The sequence below is a fragment of the Lipophrys pholis genome (assembly GCF_963383615.2).
Source record: "Lipophrys pholis genome assembly, chromosome: 9".
Lineage (NCBI taxonomy): Eukaryota > Metazoa > Chordata > Actinopteri > Blenniiformes > Blenniidae > Lipophrys > Lipophrys pholis.
This window is the reverse complement of record NC_137639.1, coordinates 23,378,005-23,386,193: the sequence shown is the minus strand read 5'-3', so window position 1 is coordinate 23,386,193 and position 8,189 is coordinate 23,378,005. Positions and strand designations below refer to the sequence as shown.

The window sequence follows — 8,189 nt, the reverse complement described above, 5'->3', positions numbered from 1 at the left end:
CGACAAGAAGAAGAAGAAGAAGAAGAAGAAGAAGAAGAAGAAGAAGAAGAAGAATTAGCTGTTCAAGAAGGAATGGGGAGAAGCAACTTGCTTATCTAACCCTATTCTAAACTAATTATCTCTTTTAATTAATAAAATAATCCATCCCTGAAACTAAACCACCCCTCTACCACCGTATCAGTGCCCTTAATATCACTCTCACTGTGCTTTACATTAATCTTCTTTATATCTTTTGGTGATATCATCTTCATATAACCTTTTAAAGTGCTTAGTATTTGTGCTGTGTTTGATTTCCTCACCCAGTGCATTCCACAAAGTCAACCCACACATTGACACACCTGTACTTTTGTGAGTGGTGAGAAAACAGTTTTGTTTCATGTTGAATTCCCCTCTCAGATTGTAACCCCCCTCACTGTTTGTGAATAAGTTTTGCATGTCTTCAGGAAGTAAATTGTTTCTTGCCTTATACATAATTTGCACAGTTTTGAATTTTACCCGGTCATGAAATTTGAGAGCATGTGACATTACAAACAGGTTGTTTATATGTTCCCGGTATCCCACGTTATAAACGATCCTCCTTATTGCTCTTTTTTTGACGACAGAAGACATAATGGTTGCAGGCTGGTTTTATAAGTGTTTCCCCAGACCTCTACACAGTAACTTATATGTGGTAAAATTAGAAAACAGTATTGACATATGACATAATGAGGGAGAAAGCTCATACGTCCAAACTGTAGGCTATACATTCATATTTCACAACATACTGAATGACATCTGAGACAATGATAGTTGAGGGCAATGTCAAAGTTGAAATGGTGGAAGATATTTTTCAAATCACACTGACAACTTAAAACCTTGACATAGAAAACAGGATTCATTCTTTCTGTGTCACGCCCTCTACCACGGCCACCACATTCACTCACCACAAGAGAAAAGGTGAGTTTTAAGGCGTGTTTTAAAAACAAAGAGGGAAGAGTCCTCTCTGATGGACAGGGGCCAGTTGTTCCACAGCTTCGGGGCAATGACTGCAAAGCCGTCGTCCCCTCTGACCTTTCAATTTGTTTTAGTCACTCTCAGGAGCAGCTGATTAGCTCACTAACGCCCACATGAAGCGCATTGCAATAGTCCAGCCAACCAGTAATAAAGACACGAACGGCTAGTCTTGTTGAACATTACTTCTTTTTTGTGAGCGGCACCTAAATCTGGCAATCATCCACATAGCGATGGAATAAAATCCCATGCTTGCAAATAATAAAGCCAATTGGGAGCAGGTACAGTGAGAAAAGAAGAGGGCCTAACACTGAACCTGGTGGAACCCCACATGAGAGGAACACAGAGGAGGATTCATCGTCACCAAGGATGGCACAAAACGTTTGGTGTGGCGGGTAGGAATTGAACTACTCCAGTGTGATGCTCCTGATGCCCACGACTCCAAATGCAAGGCTAATATCTTCTGGTCCACTGTGTGGAAAGTAGCAGTTAAATTTAAAAGCACAAGAACGACAGTCACTAGAATCGGGAGCTAAAAAGACATATTTTAAAACTGTTAAACATGCTGATTCTGTGTTATGCAAAGATTTAAAACCAGATTGAAAAACTTCAAGGATGTAATATTCCTCCAGAAAGGCCGTCAGTTGACCGAGAAATCCCTTTTCAAGTATTTATGGGAGAAAAGGTAATTTAGAGATGGGTCTAGAATTAGTGAGGACTGTGGGATCCGAGGCTGTTTTTTTTTAATCAGAGGCTGCACTCTAGCATGTTTTAAACCTTTAGGGGAAACACCTGAAAACAGACTACTATTGATAACTGCCAGCACAGATGGCCCTACAGTGAGGAACAACATGTTTGAAAAGTCTAAGAGGAATGGCATCACCTGTGGAGCCAGCAGGGTTTCAGACACCCGACAATCCTGTATAGGAAGTGCAGAGTAACAGGCTCAAACTGGTCCAAGACAGCAGAGACAGTCCAATACCCCATCATCCTGAACAGGATAAAGTAATATTGAAGATAAATCACAATTGACGATTGCTGGATGGATGTTGGAGGATCTGTTGCAGGTTCAGAGAGATCACCTGCTTGTCACCAGCTTGGCTTCTGATGAGTCTAAAGGCTGTTTGTATTGTAGTTTACATGCAACATTGACAGACACAGCTCTTTTTGTTAATTGCAAAAAAAATAAGTAAAGATCTGTGCATCCTTGAGAAAAACAGAGGAGACTTCTGACAGGCCCAACTCGCATTTAGCAAGTTGTGTCTTGGACAGGTTATGTCTTCTCTGAGTATCAGTCAACAACACTGACGTATCCTGCATATTTGCACAAGGAATTCAGAACAACCAGTTGCCAGTGAACATTTGAACGTTGTTAAATTGTCAGACTGACACAATAATTATACTTTTGGAACAAGTTTCATATTTCAATTCAACTATATTTATATAACGCTGAATACTACAAATTCATTTCAGGGCATTTTTGCAGAGAAAACAATACCATAGCCACATGAGCAAGCATAAATGGAAAGGAAAAACTCGTTTTTATAGGAAGAAACCTTTGTCGAACCAGGCAATAACATCCCCTATAGCATACAACCTCAATTTAATAAAGAGGCAACAGGTGAAATGTGCTATAAATGTTAAGAGAATAATTAGGAGTGGTTGTAAGAATTAAACAGGATGAAGAGGAAAAAGGTCAACTGACGACTTCAGATGACAAGCAAAACTGTCAAAGTAATGACTAAACAGAAACACCGCAAAACGAATGATAACTGAAGTCTACTGAAACTTACACAATACCAAGCAACTGCACAAAGAACACCAAAGCTGAGGCATCGCCCGCCGTTGGCCAGGTACACTCTGGACAGGTCAGCAATGAGAACATGAAAACTCCACAGAGTGGCGCCCATCCAGACTCAAACCAGGGATGTTCCCACTGTGAGGCAACAACAATCATCTATGAATCAACCAAACACCATGCGTCTGTCATCACAATGTACTGAATTGTGGAATGAAGCGATGGAGCAGCGGTTGGTGCCATAACCTCAAGGTGAGAAGGTCATGGCTTCAAGTATCAGCTCAAGGCCTTCCTGCGTGTGCAATGGGTGGGTTTCCTCTCGCGCCGCTACCCTCAATAGGAGAGAGCGGTATCCAGAAGATGGATGGATAATTAGGATAAAACATGCATGACATTTTCATTGTGAAAGCCGTTCACTCCACCTAACATGAGTGTTCCTGTGGATTACAAACAATGCGGTTAGTAAGCCACAGCAACAACGCCTATAACCCGTCATGGTTTTTCTGGTTTGAAGGCTGAGCCGAAGAAACTAACACACATTTAAAATTCAAACATCATGACATCAAAATTACTTTTTATCAGTTCTACGTGTAATTATTTCTGGAAGGTCCTCAAAAAATGTATACCTTAGTTAAAAATGATTAATCAGCTTCATCAGCTACTAGAGTGATCTTGAAATAAAGATAATAGAAAAAAGACAAGACACGTGAGAAAGGCTCAGTAAAGCGCTTGGTAAAAGTAGAGGAAAACACCCAGAGAGAATATTTCATGAAGTGATGAAAGGTATGTACATAACACACTATTAGCAATTGCAGGCTTTGAAAAGAGCCGTAAAGGAGAAGTAAATCCTGTAAGTCTCTCCTGGCTGAATGTCCAAATGTCGTAAAGATGAAAACACAACAAAACTGTAAAGGTTAATGAGCATGTATTATTGAAAGAAAAGTGGACTGTTGTAAAATTGTATTTACTTTAATGAAAAAAACAAAAAGAAATGAAATGAAATGAAAAAAAGAAAAGAATATTTTGAACTTACCAACAATGCATCCATGCAAAAAGTTTGTTTGTTTTTTAGGGGGCGGCCGGGGGGGATTTACCGGCCTTCCAGAGCTGAATTTCATTTCAAATGAGCTTCATTGTCTGGTTATGTTGATCACTGTATGTTTAAAACAGTTCCATTTGAATTATTTGGATAATGTTTGATTAAACAATCTATTTGCATTGTTCAATCCAATTTCTACCCAAATCCCCCAACATTGGCAGGACAGACGTCTCTATGATATTTGAGTGTTTCTCTGAAACACATGAAATAAATTCACAAGAAAAATGTCCTCATACTGACTGTGGAATGAAAACAACCCGCTGAGGAAACCCATATTTACTCAGGGAGAACATGCCAAAGGCCTGACTCAGACTCAAACCCAGCAGCCGAGGACTAACCACCACTCCATTCTGCAGGCCGGTTCAGCGTTTCTATTGCTTTTATGCAATTGTGTTGAAAAGTTCTAAGCAGAAGTGTACTCAAAGAAACTCTATAAATCTGAAACTCATTTTGATTGTGATAAACTCCCCCTTATTTCTTTACTCTAAGTACCAAGAGAGACGGGAATCTGTGTTTCAATTATTGCCAGAAGGTAATTTGCACAAACGATTGTAAAAAAACTGTTTTTCTAAAGTGGGAGCTACATTTCAAGCACACCCTTATGCAAGCACACCCATGTGCACCAGTCACTGTGTTTTTAGCTTTGAAAAAGAATTTAGTCATAATCTATAGGTGAAATGAAATAATGTAATTTTATTTATAAACAATCCATTTGAATAAGAAGCCAAGTGTTAACAGATTTTAGTAACACACGATGCTTGTAACAAAACCATATTATAGAAATATGTCTGCTTCTCTGACCTTTGACTAATATTGATGCCAACAGACCTTCACTATATGAAAAGACGACTCCAGTTAATCCTTTTTCCACTTACATGTGTAGGGGCCTAATCATAGCCTATACATACAGACACAGAAGGAGAGTTTCACAACACAAACCGGTTTGCAGCTGACGATTGTCTGACAAACAGGTACATGAGTCACCTGCTGTTTCTTTGAATTTGTACATACCTGCACAACTGCCAAAGAGTTTCCACTGCTATATAAACAGGGACTGTCCTCAGTCGGGGCATCAGTCTCATCGGAGACCAAGCTTACACAAACGTATTCTCTCTTCTTCTGCAGAACACTAAGGTGAGAGTTGATAATAACCCTAACATTATACTGCTTTATATTTTAACTCTGAATTATAGATATGATCATTACATGCTTTCAAACAATTCTTCAGTTAATTATGCACAATATGAATGTGTGAACCATGTATTTCTGTCTGCAGCTTCCAATATGGCTTGTTTGGATAGTTGTTGTGAGGGCATTAAGAAGCTGTTTGACGACCATGCTGGCGAGGATGGAAAGCTGCAAAGGGATGAGCTCCAGAAGATGATTGAGCAAGGAGTCAAAAACCCTAAAATCAAAGTAAGACACAGATTAAATTTAATTAATACATTGGTGGAGGGGGTCGATTTTGCAAGGTTTTGGATTTAATCCACCGTCAGAGTATGCCAGAGTGTTTCTATGCAAGACGATCAAGCTCAAATTGCTCTGAATGGAGGTTGAGCACCTTGTGTGTCATCTGTTTCCTTTAAACTGCTGAATGTGATTACCAATTTAAAGTACTTTGAGACTGCTGGGACAGTGAAATAATCTGTTCAATGCAGTAAATGAAATCCATACCACGTCACAATTCATTATTGCACAGTCGTACCTATTTTGCAAAATGTCTTTATTTACCATCCCCAATGCTGATGTAATGCTGATAACTGACATCATCTGCCCTCCAGAAAAGACTGACTGAGGAGGATTTGGACAAGATCATAGAGAGGATGGATAAGAACAGCGATGGAGCTATCGACTTCAAAGAGTTTTGCAAGTTTGTGGGTTTCGTAGCCAAATGCCACCACAGACATTGCAAGGAATAAATACCTGGACCCTGGACAAGCTTTTAGAATATTCTTATTGTGAAGGCTCGAAAAACACACACAAATGGAAAATCTTCCACAATGTATATGACTGAGCATGCGCGGTTGGTAACAATAAATATACATTTTAAATGTCACTTGATGTGGGCTTTGTTTTTTATGGTTCTGACTGCATGTGAAACATTTTTTGGGGGGGAAATGCATTAATACCAGTGAAAGAAAAAATACACAGAAAAAAATGTCTTGTTAATCCTTGGGAAAGCCAGTGACCACTGGGTGAAAATATGGTACTGTGTGTTTTCACAGCCAAAAGAGAGAAGGAATTATTTTTAAAATTAAGTTTACAATTATGCTCTGGCAACGTGTGACCTGACTGGATCACTCGGCCAGCAGTAAACACTGTGTGACTAAGGTAAACACTGCTCCAACAGGTAAGATAAATCATCATAATTACCTTACAAACATTGCACCATAACGGCATCACACCTTTCTTGCTATGATTAAAATGTTCTAAATGAGGAAGACAGACGCTCCAGTATACAACAACTCGTTGTTCAGCTTTGTTAAAATGCAACAGTGTTCAGGGAATGTTTTTAAGACTAAAATTAACTTTGTCACACTTTATGTTTTGTAAAAAGGTTCCTAATTATACAAGAGGATATATGAAATGAAATAAAATATGACTCTGAACGTTGGACTTCTGAATGGACAAATGAATGAATGAATTAAACTGAAATGCTTTGGCATTGCAGAATGCCTGGGAAAAGGGTCAATATGAGATACAATCACAGCAAATCCATCTTTAAAAAGATGGAATATGGGGGAATAGTTAACAAAACTGGAGCCACTAATCACAGCTGTATTAATTCATATGAAAATAGCCTATCTGTGGTACATTTCCACTTCCCCCCTAATACTTCCATCTATATAAAGCGGTGAATGAGTTTGTGCCCAGCAATTTATGAGGATGTCATTATTTTCATGATGTCATTATGTTTCCATAAAAAGAAGACTAAAAGACAACAGTGTGTACAGTGTGACTACAGAATGTCTTTTATAAGATTTATGTGTTCACCAACCCTCAAATGCATCTCTTCCATCTCCGTAAATTTTACAAGCGGTCAAACAAGTTCAGTACATGGAAATGTTCAAACAAAATTGCATTTCACAACAAAACATAATTATATTTTCTGAACATGCAGTATTGAATCATGCTGAAGGGAAATGTCTGGAAAGGAACAGAAAAAAAAACCCTGACAATAATGTCAGATTTATTAGTTGTACCAGATGTAATCTGTTTCAGGTTGAGGTTGATGGCAGTCTCTCCAGAGGACAGGGTGCTACTGTGCCACACAGTTCAGGAGATAATGTTTTGTTTCATTCTTTCACCTGATTTTTACAGTGCAATCAACACTGCTCTGCTTTTTGATTTCAGATTTTTGGAAACAGTTGTTGAATTTATATGCAAGTAATAGCAGCCGTTGCCATATGCTTGTATAGTTTGGCTTTCCATCTTTTACTTTTACATATTAGTGTTTGTCTTAAAAAATGACTTCTTCATCACAAACACAATTTGCTTGCAGAGCTGAAGAATTGGTTTGTCCATACTGTGCACAGTAACAACATGCAAACGCCACATTATTCAGAGCTCAAAATATGTTTGTTGATGTGTATTTTTATTTATTTTAAAATCACTTTATAACTTTATACCAAATTCAAAAAGAGAAAACGCCTCTGACAAAACAGCACTATAATTTCTATTATTGTGGCTTTAGAAAAATATTGAAGTTCTTGAAACACCTGCCTTTGTTAAGTGTTGCTTATGTTTTTATGCACCCTGTAATTGAGGATTCCTCAAAGATGATTAGGTGTGGTTATGATGCTTGACAGAAGAATTATACAGATCATTATTTAATTCTTTTTTATTTATTTGTCCAGTAAGACTTAAAAAGTTAGGTAATTTTGTTGTACTTTTGTTGAAATGACCTGTGCTAAATGAGGAAGAGGGCTTCTCCAAGAGACAAAATGTCAGAATGTGAAAATGTCAGAATGACACAGAAATTGTGAAAATTAACTGCCACACTTCATGTTTTGGACCAAAATTTAACATTCTGAAGATTAAGGTCATACGAATCTCATGGTCTTTGAATCTTTTGAAAGTAATCTTTAGATTGTGCTTAATCTCAAATTGGGATATACAGAGGCACTTCAAAGTGCATTAGTTATTAAAAAAAAAAAAAAAAGCGAGGGAGAGTCTAGAAAAATATCAGTTTCATACAGTCTCGTAAGACTTCACATTTTTTCAGAAATGTCTGATATATTTAAGTTATATTTGTACCATTCAGTGTCAAAGATGGATTATTTTAGGCATACAAAAGCACGT

General features: G+C 37.9%; 1 long non-coding RNA gene across 1 annotated transcript; it reads left to right on the top strand.

The window, feature by feature from the left end:
* Positions 1–4,923: 4,923 nt before the first annotated feature.
* Positions 4,924–5,943, top strand: LOC308115074. The gene is made up of 3 exons (XR_013935665.1): positions 4,924–5,021; positions 5,164–5,303; positions 5,669–5,943. It is a non-coding gene; the product is annotated as an uncharacterized lncRNA (long non-coding RNA).
* The last annotated feature ends 2,246 nt before the right edge of the window (positions 5,944–8,189 follow it).